Below are 24,274 nucleotides of genomic sequence, written 5' to 3' on the forward strand. Positions count from 1 at the left end.
AAAAGATTCATGGGAGTTTTTATAGTGTAAAGATTCGGGAGTGTCAGTTTTTTAACTGTCCGACGTTTGACAAAAAAATATTTGATTAGGGACATGGATACTGAAAGCCAAGAACTCTTATATTATTCTTTCCTTTGTGAGATTCGACTGTTTCTGCCACAGTTTCAAAGAAAAGTAATCACGAAAAAGTGTATTTTTATAAAATCGTTGCTGCTTCATCGCGGTTAAACTTAAGTAGTCGTGATGCTGTTGCCCAAATAACAGTAGTAGTAAATACGCAGGTAATCATCAAGACCATGCTGAGGACCGTAGGTTCGAATTCCACTGTTCGAAGGATTTTTCGGGTTAAACGACTTCCCAGGGTATAGAATGCCTTGTAGTGGCCACTCTTAGTTAATAACTGTGGAAGTACTCGTAGAGGAGCAGGTTCATCCAAGTTGGAAAATAACAGTAGAAAAAAAGAAGATGAAAAAGATCTATGTTTTTCTTCTTTTTGGCATTACGTCATCACTGAGACAGAGCCTGCTTCTCAGCACTAGAATGAGCACTTCCACATTTATTAACTGAGAGCATCCGAATATAGTGTGGCAGTACGATGATACTGTATACCCAGGGAAGTCCCATTACGAATAGTTTCCCATTACGAAAAGATCCTGAACCGACCGGGAATCAAACCAACCGACTGGGAAGGCCCTAGAAGAGATATGTCCATGTACCGGAATTTTCTGTGTCTAGTGTCACAAATGATTCAAACATTTCCCAAAAACTTCCTCAACAGTATTGCATTTTCCCTATGCATGTCCAATTCATCTGATGGAAGCTTGCAGTACAGCAATAATTGTTTGCTTCCCCAATCAGGATGTGCTTCAATCAAGCTGAAAGCATCCGTTACGCAACCCTATCTCGAAGCTAATTGCCTATCACATCGCACGCCTCTCAAATCTGGCTATTTTCGGCAACCCAACTCCAATTGCCAACCGTTAGTAGGAGCTTTGCCCACAGTTCACATAACTCGCAAATATTCAATCAAAGGCGAGATAGCAATCTCACTCTCCTTAAAATTAGTATCACATTTTATGTCCTCACCAGGGGGCTACTGTTGGCTTCTCTTGGGGCAATTTACATAACCGTTTAATTTATCGGTCGACTCTCGGACATTTCGGAGCTACTGATTGACACGAGTCACTCTCGCGTCACCTCGCCTACTCCCTACTGTAGCTCTTTCTCTTTCCACGCACAATCACAGAATCGGCGCATGCCCGATAATGCCCACGTCGAAGAGGCCCATCAATTCCGAGCCGCGGCGAGCGTCGTAGATTGATATCGAGTCCCATACGCGTGAGCGCGCGCGATCGAGCCCACTTTTTATAGCTTTTTCCCCCGAACTTCGACTACGAAGACGACGACGACGACGAGCCTCGAAAAAACGCACAAAACGTGAAGTCATCTCGCTAGAAAAACGATCGGCCGATTCGAAACCGTCAATTTCAAAGAAGCACAATTTTTGTCAAATTTTATTCAATTTGTTGCACGCGAATCGCTGTCACCCTCTCGAAAAGCGTGATCCGCTCGCGAAAAAAAAAACTGAACCTTTGTCCCTTGACTTACGGCGGCGGCATCGAGCGGGTAATCAATGACCGCGATGGCCGATGAGCCGCCGTGGTCATTCAATTTCAAAATTGAAAATAGTATCCTGACAACCGGAATGTACGTATAACGAAATCGCCTTTTGCGTTATGCGATGCTTTTATGTGCAAAGTTTCACGTATAAGATGCCGCAAGAAGGCCTTATACGTACGAAAGTGGAGGCGATGCACATTAGGGCGGTTCAAATTTTAAAGATGTTCGAGAATCCAATCTCCCATATGTTCCTTATCATGCTTACCATAAAAATAGTGTTCTGTGAAATTTTCAGCTTTCTTTGTGGTGATTTAAAGGTGGCCCGAAGACAATGTAGGTTCATATGGAAATTACTATGGAGAAATTTTGAGATATGTTCCAAACACGCTAGTACTGTGATGTAAGAACCCGAGTAGCACACAAGTTATAATTGTGGTAGAATAACTCTTATATGACCAGATCTGGTCATATAAGAGTAATTCTGCCTCAATTATAACATGTGTGCTACTAGGGAACAAACTTATTATTCCATAGTGAAAACCCATTCATTGGCATTCACTGATACTCACTTCAATTTTCTATAAAAACTTTAAAAATTATTGATTTAGATTTTGCCTTCAAAAAGTTTAGATCAAACTCAGATTAGACTTTTGTGTCGCCTGGCCACGCTGCCATCGCCGATCCATTTAACGTGTATTTGATATATTTCAGGAAACATTAAGCGATTGCCTTAAGAATTTCTACAGATATTATTCAAATTATTTGTCCAAGACTTTTATGATTTTCCAGGAACTTCTTCATGAATTTGAACTATGAACATTCCGAGGAAGCTTTCTGAAATTCTTCTAATAATTTCTCCATGGACGCATCTTAAACCCTCCTGATATTTGCGTATAACACTTAAAACATATTCTTAAAATAATTCCGACAGTGATCTTTCAGGTATTTCGCTTGTTAACCCTCCTGATATTTACATATAAAACTTCTGAGATTTTTTTCAGAAACTATTCCAGGGATTCCACCAGTTTTTTTAAGTGCTTACAGAGATTCCTCCAAGAATTTCTAGAAACATTTGATCAATATAGACTTAACGGTTTCCCGTCCTATGGATTCCTTGAGGAATTTCATGAATCAATGCACCTTCGGTATAAATGTCATTTATCAAATAAATAAATAATAATAATTCATCAGAAAATTGTAATTAAATTTCTATAGAATTATTCCAAAGAATTCTGGATTCTAGGAATTTTAAATTGAAAGATATTGAAATTCTATAATGTTTTTTTTTCGAGTATGTCTATGACATCTTTTATACACGAATTTCACCAAGTAATTTCTCCAGGATATAAAGTTGATTAAACCATGAATTCTTCAAACCATTCCACCTACGATACCTCATTTTTTCCGGAGTATAGACATTCATAAACTATTCCAGCAATTTTGCACGAATGCTTCCAACGGCTCTTTCAAAGAACTGTCTAGTTAGAATCCTTGAAATGCTTAAGACATTATCCTAAAAACTCGTACAGGTATTCGTACAAAACCTTGAAAAACAATCTTCTTGGAATATCTCCAGCAATTTCTTTATGCATTTCTGCAGAACTTTCTCTAAATATTCATGTAAGAACCATTCTTTGTATTACTTAAGTTTCTTCAAGGATTCAATGTGGAGCAAAATCAAGAATTTCGAGCAAGATTTTTAGGTTTTTTTCCAGTAGGTTCTCCAATTAGTTTTTAAAAAATCATCTAGAGATTTTTATACGGATTTTTGAATTACGAAAATAAATTCATTTAAAAATTTATCAAGTTTCCAAGATCCCACAGAGAATTCTCCAAGAATAATGGCGAAAATCCCACCACGTATTCGTTCAAAAATTTTACCTTGAGAAATTCCTCAATGATAGTCTATACTTTAATGGAGTTATCTAGAGAATTCTTGGGAAATTTATTCTAAAATTCTTTAAAGATTACAGTAATAGGGACGTTAAAATGAAAGAATGAAAATGAAAAGAGAAATATAACAAAATTGAACATGGGAAATATTGAAACATATCGAGGTATTACTGTATATCACTTAATCTGGTGGCAGAAGTTTAAATAATAAAGACATTTGAAAATGTCTTTCAAAGTCCTATGTTGAATTTCAATTTCATTTGTAAACCTTTGATGCTGGTTTATAAAATAAAAAAAAAACAAAGCAATAAAAATCACCAATAATGGCAGAGGAATTTGTTGGAGCATTAACTGTACACAATGGAGCATAATTTCTCATAGAGTTATTTTTTTTGCCAAAAAACCACCAATAATTCTCGCATAATTCATGATCTCATTTTGAAAGCCATTGGTAACCAAGTGTGAAGCTGTTTTAACTGAGAATACTAATGGGTTTTCATGTTATTTTTTACAATTCTACGATTGAGAGAATATTCTCCTCTATCCCACAGTGATGAGAACTTTTATCTTTGTTCAATCATGTGCTTACGAGGATTTACGTGGTTTTTATTTTAATGTTGGTATAAATAAGGATAAACTTGGAATCATAAGTTGGCCAAAAATTCACAAAGTATTGAAATTAGCTCCTCCCAAACAACTTCACCTAGCATTAATTCCTCCAGACTAACAAGTTCCATCCAACACTGTTGACCACTTCCTAAGATAAGTCACTTCTCCCTAAATTTTTTCGACGCGTTTTGACTTTCTCGTCCATGCTGCCTCTTTCTCCAAACTCAGTAGCGTAGCTAGGGGGGTGCGGTAGGTGCGTTTCTCACCGGGTCCCGAGCTCCTGGGGGCCCCAAAATCGTAGAGTGGATTTCTCATAACATTAAAAGATCGACATAGCTTTTATGAAACTGACAATTTGTAAGATAATGAGTATGGCAAGCATAAGTTTTGGAGAAAACTAGGATCAGCAATGCACAGGGGCCTCTTGATTATCCCTTATTTTTAATACTTCAAAGTTAGGTTTAGAGTGGGCCAAGGGGCCCGGGGACTGCGGGACATTTTAGGGGCCTTTACAAATAGTTGTTTTGTAAGTTATTTTCTTTTTTTTTTTTAATTTCAACGTTTGAAATATTTTCAAAATAATTATTTTGTTAAATGAGTAAGCCAAAGATTTTATTTTTTTTATTATTTAGACTGAGGCAAATACTATTTTTTATGTCCGAGATCACTTGGAAGGTCCTAAGCAGGGAAAAATATTCAGGTTACAAACTGGGGTTGAATCAAATAGAATACAAAGAAAGTTTATTTTTACAAATTTTAAAACGCGCCTCGTGTTTTAAGATTTTTATTGAGGTCGTTGTTCCATAGGATTCATTGAATTTCAAAACATTAATGATAGGGTTAAACAGAACAATGATTTTTTTGTCTCCTTTAAAAAATTTCGTTTATTTTTTGAGGGGCGTAGTGGCGACACAAAAAAATGTATCATTTTTATTTCAAAATTAATCCTCTAGAAATTACTACAGGAATTATTCCAGCGTATCTGCAATAAAGTATACCAATGACTTGTTTAAATCGTTTTAGGAAGTATTTTGATTATTTTTCAACGGGTTGCACTGAACAATCTCCAATGACTGTTCCATGAAATTTATTGTAAATCGAAATTCCTTCAGGTATTATTTCATTTTAATACACCAATCAAAAATCATCAAAATTTATTCTCGAGAGACCTTAAACAATTCACAAGAATATTTCTTTAAAAATTTCTGCTGGTAATTCATATGAAATTTTGCCATGAGTTTTACCAACATTTTTTTGTTAAACGTTTCGAGAGATTTCGTTGAAAAAAAACGAGAAAACTCTTTCAAGAATTCGTTTAGGAATTATTCCAGGATTGTTTGCAGAAATTCTAACTGAATTTCTTCAGAATCAACATTAAGCACAAATCCAGGGAACTTTTTGCAGTGTTTTTATGTAGAATCTGTACAGAATATTCTGAGCAATTCAGAATCACTTTGGGCGTAAAAATATTATGATAAAGCCAATTATATTCTATCAGGCGTTCCTATGTGGGCGTCAATTCATTACGGGATTAAAAAAAAATGCCACAGAGATTCTGAATATGACTATTTTATTTTTTCAAAGGATGCTTCACGACTGCTTACAAGAATAATTATAGGAATTTTGATAGGTTTCAACTAAGCATTTATCTAAGGAGACCTTTGAACATTTTCCCCTGAAAACCACTTAAGGGATTTATTGGCGAACCTTTGACCAAGCCCGTGGTTTCCCCAAGTATTTCTTTACCAATAACTCCAAAGATTCTTCTAAGAATTATTTAATTAATTTCAAATATACCTCTTGAGATTTATCTGAGATTTTTTTCTGGTATTCATCTTATAAATTTGCGAGAATCCCTCAGATAATTGGAAATCTTTTAAGATTCGTCCTTAATTTTTTTTTCAGGTAGTGATTAAAGCAGAAATTTCCCCAGAAACACCTTAGCGGTTCTACCAGTTTTTTATCATTCTCTTAAATATTATTGCAAAATTTCTTCTAAGACTTCTTTTACAAAAAGTATCGAAAAAATATAAGAATATAAGGAATTTCGACAGAGGTGCAGAAATTCCAGATTTTTACTTCAAAGTATTGGAAAATTTTCTCTAGGGATACCTCTATGAGTTTCGCTGGGGATTCGTCATAAAATAACATCAATAATAAAATCAAGAATTGTGTCTTGATTACCTGCTAGATCTGCATAAAAAAACTCAACAAAGAATTTATCAGTGATATGCGCAATACAAGAATTTCTGAAATTTGTCTATCAGGTATATCCATCAGATATACGGTAAATATGAATTGTTTCAAGATGTTTTCACGAGTCTTCAAGGGGTTCAACTAGGTATAACCGTGAGCAAACTACTTAATACCGTACAACATACAGAAAGTTTCCCAAGAATATCTTGAAAAATCCTTCTAAACAGAAACAAATATAAACTTTTTAGGCTATCGCTTCATGTATATTTTTTGATTTCACAAGACGTAGGTACGATGATACTCTATGCCAAGGGAAGTCAAGAAAATTTCCACCTCGAACCAGCCTTAGAATCTCGTTAAGACTTCAAGAGTATCCATTTCAAGTATCTGGACAGAAGCTTTATATTGTTGTATAGCGTGATGCTGTTGGATAAACAATATGTATTTCGTACTAAACACCCGTATGTGACTAGAACCTCATATTGGTCGATGGCATTATTGGTGTGATGTTTAGGATGAAAATTCATAAATTTTGAGCCGTCGCACGATATATATATTATAGCTAGGATATTCAAAATAAAAATTCATGAATTTTGAGCCGTCGCATGATATAAGTGAGTAGGATTACAAAAGTGTCCCACTGAGGCCCTGCCGGAACCGATTGCAGGGTATCCGGATGTGGCCATAGCCTTAAATTGGTCATTGGCATTATAGCTATGATTTTGAGCCATCACACGATATGAGTGAGAACGGTTACGAAAGTGACCCTCTGAGGCCATTTCGGAACCGTTTTCAGGGGAACCGAAAGTGACCAAAATCTCATATTAGTCTTTGGCATTATATCTATGATGTTCAGGATAAAAAAACACGAATTTTATGTCGTCGCACGCTACTGTTCTTGAAGTTTAAGAAAATGTCCACTTTGGGTACATTCAGGAACCGGTGCCAAGTGATCGGGTATCCGAAATGGCCAGAATCAATGAAAACCAATGTCATTCGACCTTCTGGCATCTATTTATTCATAGAAAGTACACAATGAATAATTTTCTTACCGCTAATCTTGGAAAAAATAACTTCCGGAACGAATATTCCCCATTTGAATCCGGAATAACCCCGGAACCAAGTGGCCAATCCCATTTCTTTCGGAACATAATAAATCTTGAATAGTATGTGGTTCATTTGAGACCAAAAACTCCAAAATCGGTCCATAACTGGCTGCGCTATGATTTTTTAAAGTTCATTTTTTATGAAAAGTCAGACGTTGGGGGTTTGAGAGTTAATTGGTCGGCGTTAAGTCAGAAGGAACCAAGTACAAAACTTAGGAAAATTTGATTATTCTTTCATTAGTTGCGAAAGTGCCTTACCTTCACTTCACTTTGATCAGATTTGATGAATACTGTAAACTGCGAGAGATATGTAACAAATTTACTTTGGATGATCTATAAAAATAGATAAAAGCACTGCCCATAACTGCATAACAGTCACATTCGACATTTTTGGCAAATTGGAGTTAACACCATGGAGAGTCATCAAATGACAAATACTTTCGATCAACTTACTGAAATCTGTGAGATTGTTCTAGAAAATTCGAAAAAAAATACCAAGTTGTTTTGTCACATTGGCAATTGTAACCGCATAACAGTCACATTGAGATTATACATGAGCCTCATAATGTAGTAGCAACGAAATTTCTATCAGAATTATTTTCTGACTATTCACCCAATATGCGATATGAGTTGTACAAAATTTCAGCCTCAAATAAGCTCTTTTGAATTCTTAATGATTTTTTGAAATTTTAGTTTCCTCCCATACTGCAGTAAAATGCAAACTTTGTATCCCATTTACTCAATGCCTACTTTTGTCGAATGTTACAAATATGCAGTTATGGGCAGAGCATGCAGTCAGAGTGGACCAAGTGCTTATAACCATAACAACGAAAATGATCCGTGCGCTGAAGAATGCGAGGAAATGAAAGACATTTCAAGAGATTTGTCAGATTTTTTGACACCGAATGGTTCTTATACTCATCCATCCAAAGAAATTTATAAATTTTACTTGATTCGATGAATTTTATTATGATTTTTGATCATTGACCATATTTGGATGGGTGGTCAGAAATTGCATCAATTTCTGTGCAGACAGAGTGGACCAAGTGTGAAAAAGCCATTAACTGATTGATTATTGCATTTTTTTGTGTCAATTTCAGCGCCCGATAGAAGTTTATGGTAGTTCTATGGTGTATGTATGGAATGTCCTAGAACCCGCTTATTGGACCAGTATATTTTGGTCGGTACTCAAGATTTTCACTTGGTCCACTCTGAATGAACACATATTTGAATTTTTGTGGTCTTTAAGCAATGACCCTGATATACCTTAATTTTCAAGCTATCGCAATGCTACTGATTTCGGTATTGACGATATGGATTATTGAAGAATTATGATACTGGTGCCAAAGGGTCTTGATAATCTGCTTATCTTAGAGATATGCACCCAGTTTGACCATTGAAGCATTGAATGATTATTATTATCCTAGAAATTGTTCAGTCAGAGTGGATTAAGTACACAAAGCCCATCAAAAAATCGAACTTTCAGAGGTTTGGATTATGATTTTTCATGATTGTCACTTCACATTATATTGTTTGAAAGTAACACAAAGATGTGTAGAAATATTGAACCAAAATTTAAACGAGTTCAAAAATTACAGAGCTTTAGACTTCAAACCCCTTTTTCTCAAAATATGAAAAATGTCACTTGGTCCGCTCTGATTTAACGCTGCCCATATATGTGTTCTATTCCGAGTACCAATGGTAATTTATTGTGTACGAAATTTCATTATCATATCATGACAATCGAATTATGTGCCCTTTATTCTCATACAATAGAAAGTAAAAGCATAACACGCGTCCATTCATCATCGAATCCGTCAGATGTTCCTCTGATCCGACAGCCGAATCCCACATCCAAGCCAACAAAATACGTGCCACCAGCATAGATAATTCCGGCTACTGTTTTCTTAGGCCACGTACTTGTCTTGTACTAGCGTGCAAAAGTAGCCCCGCAACAACAAAGCAAAATATTATCAAACTAAACACAGAAGTCTCGGACCTCCGCGTTCCAACAGCCGAAATTCAGAGAGCTGATCCAAAATGATGAACTCCCCGTCAGTCCGAAAAGCCTCAAGTGTGTTGTTTCCCTCTTGGCGTGCCCTCTCCCCCATAGCAGTGTGTTTTGTCATGTTTGTTCATCCAGCATTCAAATTATTTACTCCGAGGCTTCATCGGAAAAGAAAAATTGCCAACGACGCTCACTTACCTTCCAGAAGAAAAAAAAAAGAGATATGCTCGGCCAGTTGCTTCTGCCGTTTGACGATGATCCACTTCACTCTCCCTCGCCTTAGTCTGATCTTCTTGCCAGGGGTCCTCCACTTGAAAGTGTGACTTTTCGAAAAAGAAGCACACACGCGATACTCCGGCAAAGAATCACTCCGTTGTTTCTTCCAAAACCGATTCCGGAAAGGGCTCTTCTTCTTGCTGGTGGATACACTTACAGACACAGGGATTGTTGAATCCCACACGAGTTTGATATATTTTTTGGGAACTTCACTTCTTACACACGGTTTCAGATGATGACGATGATGGTTCAATCTTAATGTCACATGAGCTTTCGAAGCGAAAAGAAGGACGCAATTGTTTCGAGGCTGAAGCACATACAAAGTGTCATTTAGTGTTTCAATGTTTCACCGATCTCTTCACTGTTGTTGGTGGTTAAAAAGTCAATCTCACGCACAGGAAGATATCTCTCCGTTTTTGGAGGCTGGACGACGCGAGCACTTGAGATTATTTATAACACAAACATATGTCGGTACACATCCACTCGAGAGGCCGTCCGAGCCGTTGACTTGGCTGGTCCAGAAGATCCGCGGGAAAGGTCAGTCAGACGACGAGACCGAGTTGAAGAGTGGCAGACTTTTTGCGCATATTTTCATATTATTTCTGCGGAGACGTGAGCTGATTGTCGAACGAGAGCAACGAGCTTCACGCGCGATTTTTTTTTACGTAAGGAATTTTGCACGAAAAGATCACACCGCCGCTATCGCAAAGGTCAGGACCAACAACCCGAACGTGTCTACGTAATCACTCGGTGGAGGCTCTTCAGTTAAGGCAGGACCTCCACGCGGACCCCAAATCCAAAAAAAAGAACAGTCAACGATCCACTTTACTGCACTTGGCCTGGTGCAGTGGTTTTCCTTCGATCAACAACAAGAGAACGGTGCAAAGTCTTAACGAGCTTCCTTAAAGGCCACAACCCGAACCGATGCGAATCTTCGGCCTTTAAACACCCCTCCGAACTTCAATTAACATAAGCGCAGTCTCAACGACGACCATTAATTTTTAATAATTTAATCCGAACCCGATCGCGTCTCTTCTTCGATCGATAGGGATCACATTCGGGTTTGTCCGAGGTCCGGTTTTTCCACGTAAATAACTTCACTTCACTTCAGTCTTCCCGACGGATCGACAAACGAGTCGTCGGGTTTCTTGTTCACTTAACCACACCGTGGGACACCGTGGGCACTTCCTAGGGCACTCGAGACCTTGAAGATCGTCTCTTCGCTGCTACAGTTTCACTTTCTTCTCACAGTTGCGACAATTAGCCTGCAAAACTCACCTACGGTGTATCTACGCACGGACAACTTGCTGCTGATGATGGTTCCACTAGTAGACGAACCGGTAATCATTTGTCATTATCTTTAATCGTGCGCAAAGTTGGATCTCATTTTTTTCCGTCCACCACACAACAAAAAACATGAAACATACACTTGACTGGCTGCTGTGCCGTCTTTGGAAGGTACTTTTTTCCCCGCGCCGCGTAGAGTTTCGTGGCTTCTTCAGTTTTTTTCTCCCGCGTTATCAGATCACGACGACGACTGACGACTGAAGACGAAGACGGTGCTAATTAGGCTTCTCTAATGATGGCGGTGGTGTCGCACGAGGAGCAGCAGGTCACTTGCACTTTCGACGACGGAGATTGTCACTTGTTGGTCATCTGTCTCCACTCTAGTAGGGAGAGAGATTGAAATCGCACCGTTCTTGGACGTTTGGAGGAGTCTTGAGTTTGGTTTTTTATGCTGTAGGCACTTTCTGAGGAGTTTCGTCACTTATGAGGCGTTGATGTCACTTGAACAAATTTGGTTTGATTCTGTGGGAAATCGGGGCTCTTGATTAGTTTTGATGGAAATGAGAATTTTATCTGTGTTCGAATCGATTTTGATAGTTTGATGGATTCCTGGAGTTTCAGGATTTGGGTATTGAAGTTGTTTCAGTTATTATTAATTATCAGAAAAAAGTCCGCGGCTACAAAGCCAAGCCAGGCTGAAGGTGTCTGGGTTCGATTCCCGATCGATCAAGGATCTTTTCGTAATGGAAATTTCCTTGACTTCCCTGGGCATAAAGTACCACCGTAGCTGCTACACGATATACGAATGCGAAAATGGCAACTTTGGCAAAGAAAGCTCTTAGTTAATAACAGTGGAAGTGCTCATAAGAACATTAAGCTAAGAAGCAGGCTCTGTCCCAGGGAGGACGTAATGCCATGAAGAAGAAGAAGGGAAAATATTGTGTGACTTCTAGCGCTTTTATCAACATAGATTTTAGCTGATAATGAAAGCAAACTAAGATCTTCATGACTGTAATAGAACCTAAACCTACCCTAAATCTAGTGAAGCTTCGAGCTTTGTAAAGACATTACTCTAAAAAGGTTGAAGAGCAAGGTTAAGAGCAAAAAAGATTCATTTTTTTTTTGTGAAAAAAATAATACTGCCGGGAGAGAGGTTACTCGAATTTAAGAAAATCCTCTGAATGCCGTTTTTGTTAAACTGAAAACTGAACTGCTGAATATTTACTCTGAATTTGTTTGATCAAATATTGCCAATATCCATGAAGGAGACATTGCAGCCCTTGAAACAATGTAACTCTTTAGGCTGTAATAACCTAGAACTAGGCAATAGAAATGAGCAGCCTTGAATGTGTCTTGTTTGAGAATGTTTCATACGTCGGAAGCTCTACAATTGAAAAGCATCAGAACATGCTCTCCCAATGAAATGGAATAATGCGTTTAACGAGGTGTCCGGAATTCGGATCAAAGTGTTCTGGATACGAAGCAAGTGTTAGGAATCGTTCGAAATTTTCGGGGGGTGCCAAGGGGGCAAATGCCACGGGCCCCCCTCTAGCAGTGAGAAAAATGGAACACAATTCAATAATTTAAATTCAAAATTCAAATCCGATTCGATTTCTAACAGAGATACTATGACATGAGATTATATTATTCAATGATTATTAGTAAATTCCATATGTTTTTATCGGAATTATTAAATTTCAATGAAAGTCCTTCTATTCGGTAATAAAAACCATCAAAGTTGTATCAATTGCTTTAAAACTCTTCTAAGGGTAATGTACAGCAAATTGTCACAGCTTTCTGGAAAGATACTGTCAAAAGTATAGTGCTCTTTGTTCCGGAATGATCTTGAAAAGGCGAAGACACTTGGTAGTTCAAACATCTTCTTGGTTATACTATTAGGGTACTGAAATTATTATTCTATCAAACACTTCCGAAATTCTGTCGAAAATTCGATATTTTCATTTTCTACTGTAATCATTTCCATTTGTAGGGTAAGTGTTCCCTTAGTTGTGGGTGTTCCTATAGTTGCGGTAGTGCCGTTTTCACTGATTTTATTACATTAACTACAAAATCGACACTGCCAATCGACGTCTTGGCTTGTTGATACACGGAATAGTTAAAAAGAGCGATGTGATATATCACTAAAATTGCTAAAACTTCACTTGCTTGTACCAATAGTTGCGGTAAAGTGTTCCTATAGTGGAGGATCCCATAAGAAAACAACGGATACCGCAACTATAGGAACACAAATTTAAAATATATCGCAACTAAGGGAACAGTGTACCAATAGTGGAGGTATTATTTTTCACTGACATGCCGTGGATTACTGCGATGAAATCATTTTTCTCATTAAGTCAACGGTCGTTACTTCCCGTTACAACATTAACATGTACATTAATTGCGCATCTTGAATTTGGGCGTTTAAATGAAGTTCAATAGTGCTTAGTACCTCCACTATTGGTACATCTACCCTATAAGATTTTTACAATTTTGTTTTAATATTTTAATGATTACGTTAAAATATTGCAATTTTCACTAAGAGCTTAGAATTTTGCACAATTTTTACCCAAATATACTTAATTTATATACAATGATATTTCCCTCGATTTCTAAATTACTCGCTCAAGTGGATAGATCATCAATTTTGCTATGGTCTTTGCAAGATTTCCGCTCGAGGGCGATTCACAGAGACTATAGGAGCATCCGTTGTCTAAGCGTGCATAGTTCTTTCAAACTGTTCTCTGTATCTGAAGCATTGAAATTAAAAAGCAAGGGAGTAAGCAGTGTTGTGAAAAACTCAATTTCTCATAACTCGCGCTTGAGATTTTTCATGCGTGAGTTGTCAATCACGCAACTCAGCAGTTAAAAAATCATGGATGAGTTGGCTCACCTTTTTGACTCATTGTCTCGTATTTCTACAGTTTACTCACACACAACAATAATTTCTTGTTAGTCTGGTTAAATTATAGTAATCCTTTCTAACGTAAACAACAACATTCGGGTTTCGCGAGTTTTTGACGGGTTTTGAGATTAAATCATTTTTTACGGTTTGAGTTGATTGAGTGATTTTTGCATCAAAATCTCAAGCGTGAGATTTGCGAAGCAGATCCCTAATGAGTTTGCTCTCACGAGAGAGCGTATTGATTGAGATTTAAGTGTGAGTCTATCACACTTGTTCCTCTGCCGTTAAGGTGACACGGGAGACTGTGTTATTTTCCCTATCTTTTGTCTCGCTCTAACAATTATCATCGAAACTTTGCAAAAGCAAATCTCTAGTTTAAGTAAACTGATTAAACTGGAAATTTAATGGGTTGTGCGCTACATATGCATAATTATAGTGATACATTTTTCGCATCGATATATTGGGTGGTACTTGAGATTTGCTTCTTCAAATGGAGAGGGTGATTAAAGCACCGTCATGTGCGCCCTTAGGAAAATCAAACTGAGTGTTTACAAGCATAATGTTTAACTCAAGAGCGTATTCGGCCATCACCAGCACCACCTCGATTGAGCTGTGTTAACAATAAAGGTAGAAGATGAGAAAATTCCTATTGTACATTTTTTTCATTTCTATCAGGGTAGAAACATTCTTGACAATATTGAAATTGATCGATATTTTCTTTACAACAGAAGTAAATTAGTGTTGCCCAACATCATCATATATTATGACAAAAATTACAAAATTTGTACATATTTTATTATTTCATGCAGCGGAACGAGAAGGAAAACTTGTTTGGATTAATTTGTTTCAAATACGTGTATGCAACACATTACAAATGTATAAGAAATGCATGATTTTATGCAATTTTTCGATGGTTTTACTTGTTGAAGGCAGTTCAACTATAATTTAAGCGATTTAATCTTTGATCATTAAAAATCATGATAAATCACGTTGTTAAAATCGATGGAATAAAAACTGGAAATACCGATATATCATTCGGCAAAGTTTTCTGCTATAAGCTTACTTTTGGATCCATAAAACTGCAATAGCATGCTTGATTGAAGTGAATATGGTAAAAAAAATCATATTATTTTTGTTTACTTTTAAACACATTAGTATCATTTCTACTATGACCCAAAAAATTCTGAACCGCTGTTGAATAATTAGACGACGGAAAGAAAATTCATCCACTGTATTTTTAATATTCTTTATATGTTTTTTTTTATCTTTATTACCGTGCGGGATCAAAATCCGTATACCTAAGAAATGAATCTTAATCCGTCTACTTCATACAAAACGCCTACTATTTGTACGAAGTGTACGGATTTTGAGCCTGTATGGATTTCGGTCCCCCACTGTAACTGAGATTTTTAGCCCTGAGCAAGTTCATCTTGGGATCAACGAATGATTTTTTTTTTGTGACTATTTCAGGGATGGGATTGGATCCTAGGTCCTCGGCATGAGAGGCGTGTGTTCTTACCACTACACCAGGTCCGTCCTTTCGATGATATGATGCTTTTGGGTGCAGGTCGTTAGGCTGAATGCCGTTAGGCTCAATGGGTCGTTAGGCAGAGAGGGTCGTTAGGCAGAGAGGGTTGTTAGGCCGAAATAAAATTTGATCATTTAAAACTATTTCAAACCTTTGATATAGTTTGTTTTAGGACATTTGAATTCACATTCATTCGCGATTTTCTACTAATTTAGTGTTTTTTTTTTATATTTTGATAATTTTTATTGATAGATATCATTTTATTTTGCTGGCAACACTGTTTTTAATCGTTTGATATGACCATGTTACAACTCTTCTCCAAAATTGGTCAAATCTTTCTGATTTTTTTGCAAAAAAAAACTAACTTTGATGAAATAATTTTCCCTTCATTAATTAACATTTGTGGTCCCTTACCAGAACTTGGATTCAGATTACTTTCAATTATTTCATGCGAAAAGTTATGGGTGGTCATATTAAGATGAAAAGCAGTCTATACCATATACAGTGATACCTCCATGAGTCGATGTTCCATGACTCGATATCGACTCATGGAACCATACTAAAAACAAAATTTCACTACTACTATGATTTCACTACTACTATGGGTTACTATGATGGTCCCTAGAAGCAGCTTTCCAAAGGATTGCTGTTCCATGACTCGATATTTCCATGAGTCGATGGTCCCTTCAATATCGACTCATGGAGGTTTCACTGTATGTTACGTTTCAATGTAGAATTGTATTAAAACATTGCAGTCGCTGTTGGGTGTAAGTGTTCGTACTATGAATCAAAATGGTAGACACGATTTGAACTGTTAATAAACTGTATTAGTTGTAAAAACACTTCCATAGTTAGGATTACCGGCTCGGCCAAATGCGCAAGTCTTATAGGAAGAGACCAGATTTATAATTAAAACTTTAATGCTCCGAAAAAGTACTTTTTGGAATTGCGAAAAAAGGACGAGTCAATGGTAGGTACTCGGATACAGTTTGGTTTTCTATTTCACAGAATCATAAGGTTCCCAGTGAACCACGAATCGTATAAATATGGGCATACAAAATCACTTTTTCGTACGTCAAAAACCAGAATCGCACAAGATGCCATACATGGCGTTATAAATGTCAACAAAAGTTGTTTATAAATCCTCAATACGATTCATAAACTACAATATGTGTTGACAGCAAAACATGTCGTAAATAGTGCAACGTAAAATCACGTTATAACTTAGTACAAATTACCACCCAAACTAGGTATCTGCTGACGATGGGCCTCAAAGAACAACAAAGCAAGTGTTGCTATACGTGAAACATGCATTAATATTGGCAAATAATCACATAAATATTATGTAACTCTTGGTGGTACCATGGTTACCCGACTAAGGGTACATAACAAAATTATATCAGCATATGTTATTATGTTATAAGTTTTTCTCGAACATAGGCTGTTACAAACTTGATGCAGGATGTTGTTAAAATAACTAAAATTATAACAAAAAGTGTATGAGTAATAACATAAACATAACAAAATGTGTTTTAATTCTATCAAAAACATATCGAACCAAGTTATAATGTTTGATACAAAGTATCAAAATTATAATACTGTTCGATAAACGATAATATTGTACACACCAAAAAAATCTTAAATTTACACGTAACGTTATTTTAGTTTCGATCATGTAAAGCCATCTCTCATGTATTATTCAATGATAAAACCTATAAACACATCTATTATATACAACATTGTTACCAAATTCCTTAATATTGAACGCGAAACGCCTTCTCTCAAAGAATGTTGCTTGCAAAACGGCTCGGTTTACATGATTTTCCCGCTGAAAATTCAATCATAAATAATGCACATGGAATGACACGCCGTAGATCCATCCATGTGCATTATTTTTGGCAGAATATTCAACGTGGAATCATGTAAATTGAGCGATCTTGTTTTCAATTTCACTTTCAAGATGCAAGAAAGCATGCAATATTGGCGAATGTTGGATGCAGGATCATGAAATGTTTCAGTTTCACTCAAGTTTGCAAGCATTCCTGAATGCAATGAGGCAGTTTACATTATTTATCGTTTAATATCAAATGATAGATCGATTCACATGACAATCATGAAAGTTTACGTGCCATGTAAATTTAAGATTTTTTTGCTGTGTAAATTATTGAAATGCATAACTATCTATTTATTTTGTTATAAAGTTACCGTTTTGTCTCAAATTCCGAACAGACTCATATTCCGAACACTCAGTTTTTGTATGGCGATTTGGTTGAAATGTTTCGCTGAAATATGTCACTAAAAAACAAGGAAATGGCAGTAAATTGCAATGCAATTTCAACGTCTCCAACATAATTTATACCGCGGGAGTTGTGATGATTCTCTAGTTTGATACCAGTAGAACAAGCTCAGATAAATTTATATGCAAAATTATTCATTTGAATAGATTTATTCGTGCTGTTCGGAATTTGAATCAAGGTGTTCGGAATATGAGACAGAATTAACACAGTGTTCGGCATTTGAATCAAAATGTTGATCCATAATTTTACGTAAAAACAATACTAAAACGAATTAAATCAACATTATTATTGGTACACTCAACAGCTAACAGATATACTTTGCGAAGAAATTAAAATTCACTTAAATATCAGCCAATTCATTCCAATCAGATGCAATTGAAGTTACTGTTGACCTTAAGTGTTCGGAATATGAGTCAAAACGGTATTAAAAATGAACAAAAAAATATCTTAAAGGGAAATAAAACACATTATGTTATATTTCTGTTTTATTATCTTCTATGGATAACGGAGCCTAACAAAATTATATCATAATATGATATGCATATCATATTCTGATAAAATTTTATTATATTTTTGTTACAAGCCTCTAGTCGGGAAGGTTTTCCATTCCTGATCGAGAGCTTTCGCGTTCGAGGCTTGCTGGAATTTTTTTTTTGTTTTCATCCAAATTTTGTGGCATCGTATTTTTGATCGCAGAATGTTTGAAAAAGTCCTGCCAAATACGCATATAGCCTCCACTTTAGTAGGTATATAGCCTTTTCATGCATTCTATACGATTGAATTTATTCATATAGAATGATGTATAACAGAAGTTATACCAAAAGTTATGTACGTATAACAAAAGTCAAGTAAACACACACTGTGTCTTCTAAATACAAGTTTCCAAAAGTATGTCTCAGAAATTCCAGCAAATCTGGCATATGCCAGTATATGGCAAACACGTTGCCTAACATTTGTGTTAAGTTGCCTCACATTTGTGAAAATTAAGATTTTTTTCATAATTAATCTATCGTTTGCGTTGAAAGAGCTAGTATAGAGAAGTATCTCGATATTCTCCCTAACTCTATGGAATGTGCGGTCTCTTCAATCTTGCATACATTGATACTTCTGTAAGTTGATACCTCTCTAACTCGATGTTTCTTAAATCGATGCTATCTGTTTCACTAACCCATGTGAGTTTACCTCTCTTAGTCGATATTTTCATGAAAAGTTCTAAATGTTCTCCAAAAGTTAATCAATTTTATGAATTTGAATGCAATGATAAAATAGACATAATATTAAGGCTAACTCCTTTTTATCTGGACGCTAAAATTTTCATCTTCTGCAGACCATTGAGAAAGTGTCACATAGGTCAATTTGGTGAAATTGTATTATTTTTCACGTTCACATTATTATTTTCAATGTATTTTGTTTAAATTATGAAAAGTTTAAAATTTGAAAAAAATGAGTTCAGTATCTCGATACCTCCCTAACTCGATGGTCCCTTTAATATCGAGTAAGGGAGAGTTGACTGTATTTTAGTTCAAGTTTAAAAATAAAGACCATTTGAATTCAGGTTTTAAAAGAGACACCGACACGTTAATGCTTCGATTGGACGATTTTGCCCTTTGAAGGAAGCACCGCACTAGACAACGGATTAGCATGCAACACCCAGTGGTATAGTCGAAATATTTTCTAACGAAAAGTTTTCCGGACTGAAGCGGGAATCGAACCCACATCCCTTGCCTCGATGCGGCTAAATGCTTGGTAACACTAACCGCACCGCCACGAAGCCCTCAAAGTTAAGTCTATAACGGAAAAATACAAGCGACTTTTGTTTAATAAATAATGGGAACATCTACTTATCATGTTCTTTATACCTAACATTTGCGTGAATGATGTGCATAGGAACGGAAGTAACACTAGTTTTTCACTCTCTCAAAAAAACGGACTTCTCCAGTTTTGGTTTCAACTTGGTCCAACGAGTGTTGCCGAGAGAGTAACAGTTGGTTCCTACTCTGGTAGAGGATTTTGTAAACGGTATGGTATGTTTTTCTACTTAATTGCCAATCATCAAATTTGTGCACTCGTGGTAGATTTTAGATATTTTTTTTTCTGATTTTCAGATGATGAAACCAGCTATTTTTATTAGCTGATTCTGAACGGATCGTTTTTCATAATTCAGTTCTCCAAAATCATATCAACGCACAATTCGAAGCATTAAATTTGATTCTAATAATCAGTTTTCTTTGATTCAACTTCGGTCGAGCCGTTCAGTTTTATGACATGAGCTTTCGGTAATATATGACGACAGCAGTGATCAGTTCTAGATTTTTTTTATTATGGATGTGTTTTGGCCCAAGAGCTTCTATTGGATCTGTTGGTGATCTGGAGCTGATTATTTTAGTACTATGGATTCACAGCTCGATTTTGCTCAGAAAATTATCGAAATAAATAATTTCGCTTAAAATTTAAATTCCCTTGCACCTATAGTAGACCTATTGTTCCTACAGTAGCTTCTGATTCATTATTAGGAAGCACAAAATAAACTGTAAAAATACGATTTATATTTGTGATTTGTCTACGCCCGTGAAGCTAATGAAAGAAATTTGAAATAGTGCTACTTTAGGCACATGTGGTTCAATTATGACACAAGCAATAGTAAATACAAAAATGTCATTTCTCTTTATTTTCATGTATTTTTCCACCAAACCAAGATAAAAACTTACAGATGGTGTAATAAAAATTCCGCTGGCATTATTTTATGATTAAATCTACACACTTACATTGTTTGGCGGATTCCAGTGAAATTTTACTGTAATCTCAATAGCTGAACGTTCGACGAAAAGCTACTGAACAATCTGTGAAATCGTTGAACAAAATTATAACTCAAATATGATTCGAGCGGACATTGAAACGAGCTCAAACGGCTATTCATTGATTTTACAGAAGTTCGGTGAAAATAATTCTGTCACTGAACTCTTCGTTAGTATTTTACAGGAATACAGTAAACTTGTTTGCTTCCACTGATATTGTCGCTAAAATAATAGATTAATCTGTATTTTTGTTGTTTACATTTGAAATCCGGTGATTTCTTTCACAGTATACTGCGCCTAATTATTAGTATGTAATCACATTATTTTCACAAAATGTTTTCCATTTTATTGGTTCCACACACTAAAACGTTTATAATTCTTATTCATGCTGCAAATTGTCGTTCTTCTTCTTGGCATTAACGTCCTTACTGGGACAAAGCCTGCTTCTGAGCTTAATGTTCAATGAGCACTTCCACAGTTCTTAACTGAGAGCTTTCCTTGCCAAAGTTGCCATTTTTGCATTCGTATATCGTGTGGCAGGTACGATGATATTCTATGCCCAGGGAAGTCAAGGAAATTTCCATTACGAAAAGATCCTGGGCCGACCGGGAATCAAACCCAGACACCTTCAGCATGGCTTTGCTTTGTAGCCGCGGATTCTAACCACTCGGCTAAAGAAGATGCTGAATTTTGCATTTGATGATTGGACTGTTCTAAACCACAATTTTTCTTCCGAGCAAACACGAATGTTGAAGTTACACTATGGTTTCACATTCTGTACCAAGCACAATAGCCGATTTGACGTGACTTGGTCAATATTATAGCATATTCGAGTACATTCCTACCAAATCCAACAGAACTGATTGATTCTCAGATGGTACCATTTGCTGGAGCTATGGATAAATGGTTGTAATTTTCAAATTCCTGCAGTAATATTCAATCAATGTTCAAATTGTGTGCTCGCTAATGTCCACTTTTTTCGAGTTACTTTCTGGATTTTTCTAAATAAGACTCCGATACGTTAGTGCCGTGCCAGTGGTCGAACAATTTACTACTTTACCCGTTCCAATCTGAGGCGGAAATCGAATTTACACTTTTTAGCTCAAAAAAAATTGAACTCGTAAAATACAAATACACGTTCGGAAGAAGCTATAATGTTATGGATTTACCACTTTAGCTGAACTTACAGATAGTTCTTAAACTGAGGCTAAGGGAATGTTTTGTCACTGAACCTCTTTTATATGAAATTCTAGTTCAATAATGCAAATCAGCAAGTTGGCATTACTACATATATCTTCATTAAAGTATGCGTCTTGGGAAATCCTAAGATGGCGGTAGAAATGATCATCTTGCTTTCCACATGTTTTTTTTTGCACTTTTAGAATACGTACAAAGCTTAGTCCATTAACACTGCAAATTGCCAGGAATCAGTTCATTAACAATTATTTTTCGACCCTACTTTGTACAGAAAATTACAACACAAAAGATTTCCTTCATACAAAATGGTCCTCGTTTACTAACCGTCTATCAACAAAATTAAAAAAAATACTGATGTGTTGGATTTTATTAGAAAAAGTGTCCTGGAAAAAGTAGAATGATCAAACAACAGTTTTCCGATTTTTTTTTTTTCATATTTCTCAGTCTTTTTTAGTAGTGATTTGTAAATCGTCACAGCAAAATTAAAAAAATAACTCCAGAATCATCGGAGATATAGCTAGCTGAAATTGACCTTTTTTTGGGTGATACGACGGCTTTGGCGTTTTTTTTTCGATACACATATCAATCCATAACTGCGTGCATTAAACAAAACTTAACTACTAATCCATAATCGGTTCAGTTACTATAGCAAAATACTGTTCTCGAAAAAACTGCGTATTTAGTACATATGACTAGCCTATGCATCAAACAAAACTTTACTTGATCGTGTTGAGGATACAAACTGCCGACGGCAGGCGGCATTTTTTTGTTATCCAAAATCAAACTTGTCGTCTGCTTTTCCGACAGCTCTGACATATCAGTCGATGATTGTCGATGCCACTTTGTTTTCCTGTTCCATCAATTCTTCTAACTTAAAATTTGGCAATTGTTAAACTTTCATAACTTCAGCCAAACTATTCCACTCCGATTGAAAACAGTTTTTCTCGTTACACGTGCATTGTATTGCAATGAAGATGATTCTATTCTCCTGTATCGGGTTCGTCACTTTCACTTTCATTCAAGTCACTTTTTAAGTTTCCATCAAAATCACACTACGTGTACGATCTGGATCCATCAAACTATCAAATTTTCTCCGAACACACTTTTCTAAGAGGCAATTCAATTCATTCTCTGTATCCATCCTCATCCGATAAATCGCTACAAAATCACTTCCGACTGGAGTGCACAATCCAAGTTACATTCTCGCACGCGCACATATGGGAACACCCCTCCCACGCCAAGAATGGAAAGAGGAATTCCGCACTACTGGTCCAGTTTCTCGGTTCTTCGTTCTTCCTTCTTTCCTTTCGAGTGCATATTCCCTTCGTCACACACTCTGGTTCACTTCACGAAGCCCTATCGCCCCACATATCCATCCTTTATGCTTGTCTGTTCTCTCGGCCGACCAACCCAGCGCGCAATTCTACTCACAAGTCCTCCTTGTGAGTCTCGGACGGGGCGCGCTCCGTTGTCGTCCCCGAAGGTTCAAGAAATTATAGTCACTGGTCGTTCCGTTGTAATTATACGGTACCCCACTCGTTCCCCCTTTTCCCCCCACACTGTTCAGAACAAGAACGAAACAAACGAGGAAAAACACTTTTTAAATGCCCTCCTAGAATGCCGTCGTTTCGCACACGGACTCCCAACACACTGACCGACTAAGACCCGAACACACAACGCACGATCCCCCTTGTTTCCATTTTACGTTACCGTTCGGAATCAATTTCTTCCTGGTTTGCGCGAATCCAGAGCAGAACGCATCTGCTGGATGCAGGAACGGTCTCACACACAGATCACAGACAGATCCGAGCAGGAAAATCGGCGAGGAGCAGCGCGCGCGAGTATGCAAACCGACAGCGACGACGAGACGATGCGATGTGCGGTCCGCTTGAGGACGACAAACGCAACAGAGCCTGCGAGATGTTTTGCCGCCCCGAACAGCGACGATCAATGACGACGAGCAGGGCACGAGATGAATACAGATCGAAAGCCCCGAACGGAATAACAATCAATAAGAGCAACAATCTCGAGCAACCCTCTTCCATAAAACGGCTGTTGAGACCCCGCAGCAGCAAAAGCGACCGCGGCAGCGGCTATGGAAAAGCAGAGCAATTGACGGGGGCTCGTGCACGATCATCATTCAGGCAAAACCGAGCGCGCGATCGTACGGGACGCGAGAGAGACGCGATTGCGAGCATCCATCCAACTGGGATGCCAGATCCACCGAAATGGGGAGTTTCTTCGGATTCATGGATTACGTGGAAAAATATATGGTTCAGAGGATTCCGTTGATTGTTCTTCTTCTTCTTTAAATTACGACCACACTGGGGCAGAGCTTGCTTTATTTGCCAAAGTTGACATTTTCACATTCGTATATCGTGTGACAGGTACGATGTTGCTTTTTGCCAAGGAAGTCGAGGAAATTTCCTTTACGAAAAGATCCTGGACTGTCCGGGAATCGAACCCAGCCGCCTTCAGCATGGCTCTGCTTTGTGGCCGCGGACTCTAACTACTTGGCTAAGAAAGGTCCCTAGATAGAATCTACGAAAATCTTTTTTTT

General features: G+C 37.0%; 1 protein-coding gene across 1 annotated transcript in view; it reads right to left on the reverse strand.

Annotated features, from left to right (window-relative positions):
* Window positions 1-23,697, reverse strand: part of LOC5568005 (MDS1 and EVI1 complex locus protein EVI1) — a 321,600-nt gene extending 297,903 nt beyond the window's left edge. Inside the window, exons 1-2 of the mRNA XM_021847867.1 lie at window positions 23,425-23,697; window positions 9,631-11,517 (exon numbers count right to left, since the gene is read on the reverse strand). The gene's annotated coding sequence lies outside the window, so the exon portion shown is untranslated. The remainder of the gene's footprint in view (window positions 1-9,630; window positions 11,518-23,424) is intronic.
* Window positions 23,698-24,274: the final 577 nt, after the last annotated feature.

The sequence above is a fragment of the Aedes aegypti genome, chromosome 2 (genome assembly GCF_002204515.2).
Source record: "Aedes aegypti strain LVP_AGWG chromosome 2, AaegL5.0 Primary Assembly, whole genome shotgun sequence".
In the NCBI taxonomy this organism is placed as follows: Eukaryota; Metazoa; Arthropoda; class Insecta; order Diptera; family Culicidae; genus Aedes; species Aedes aegypti.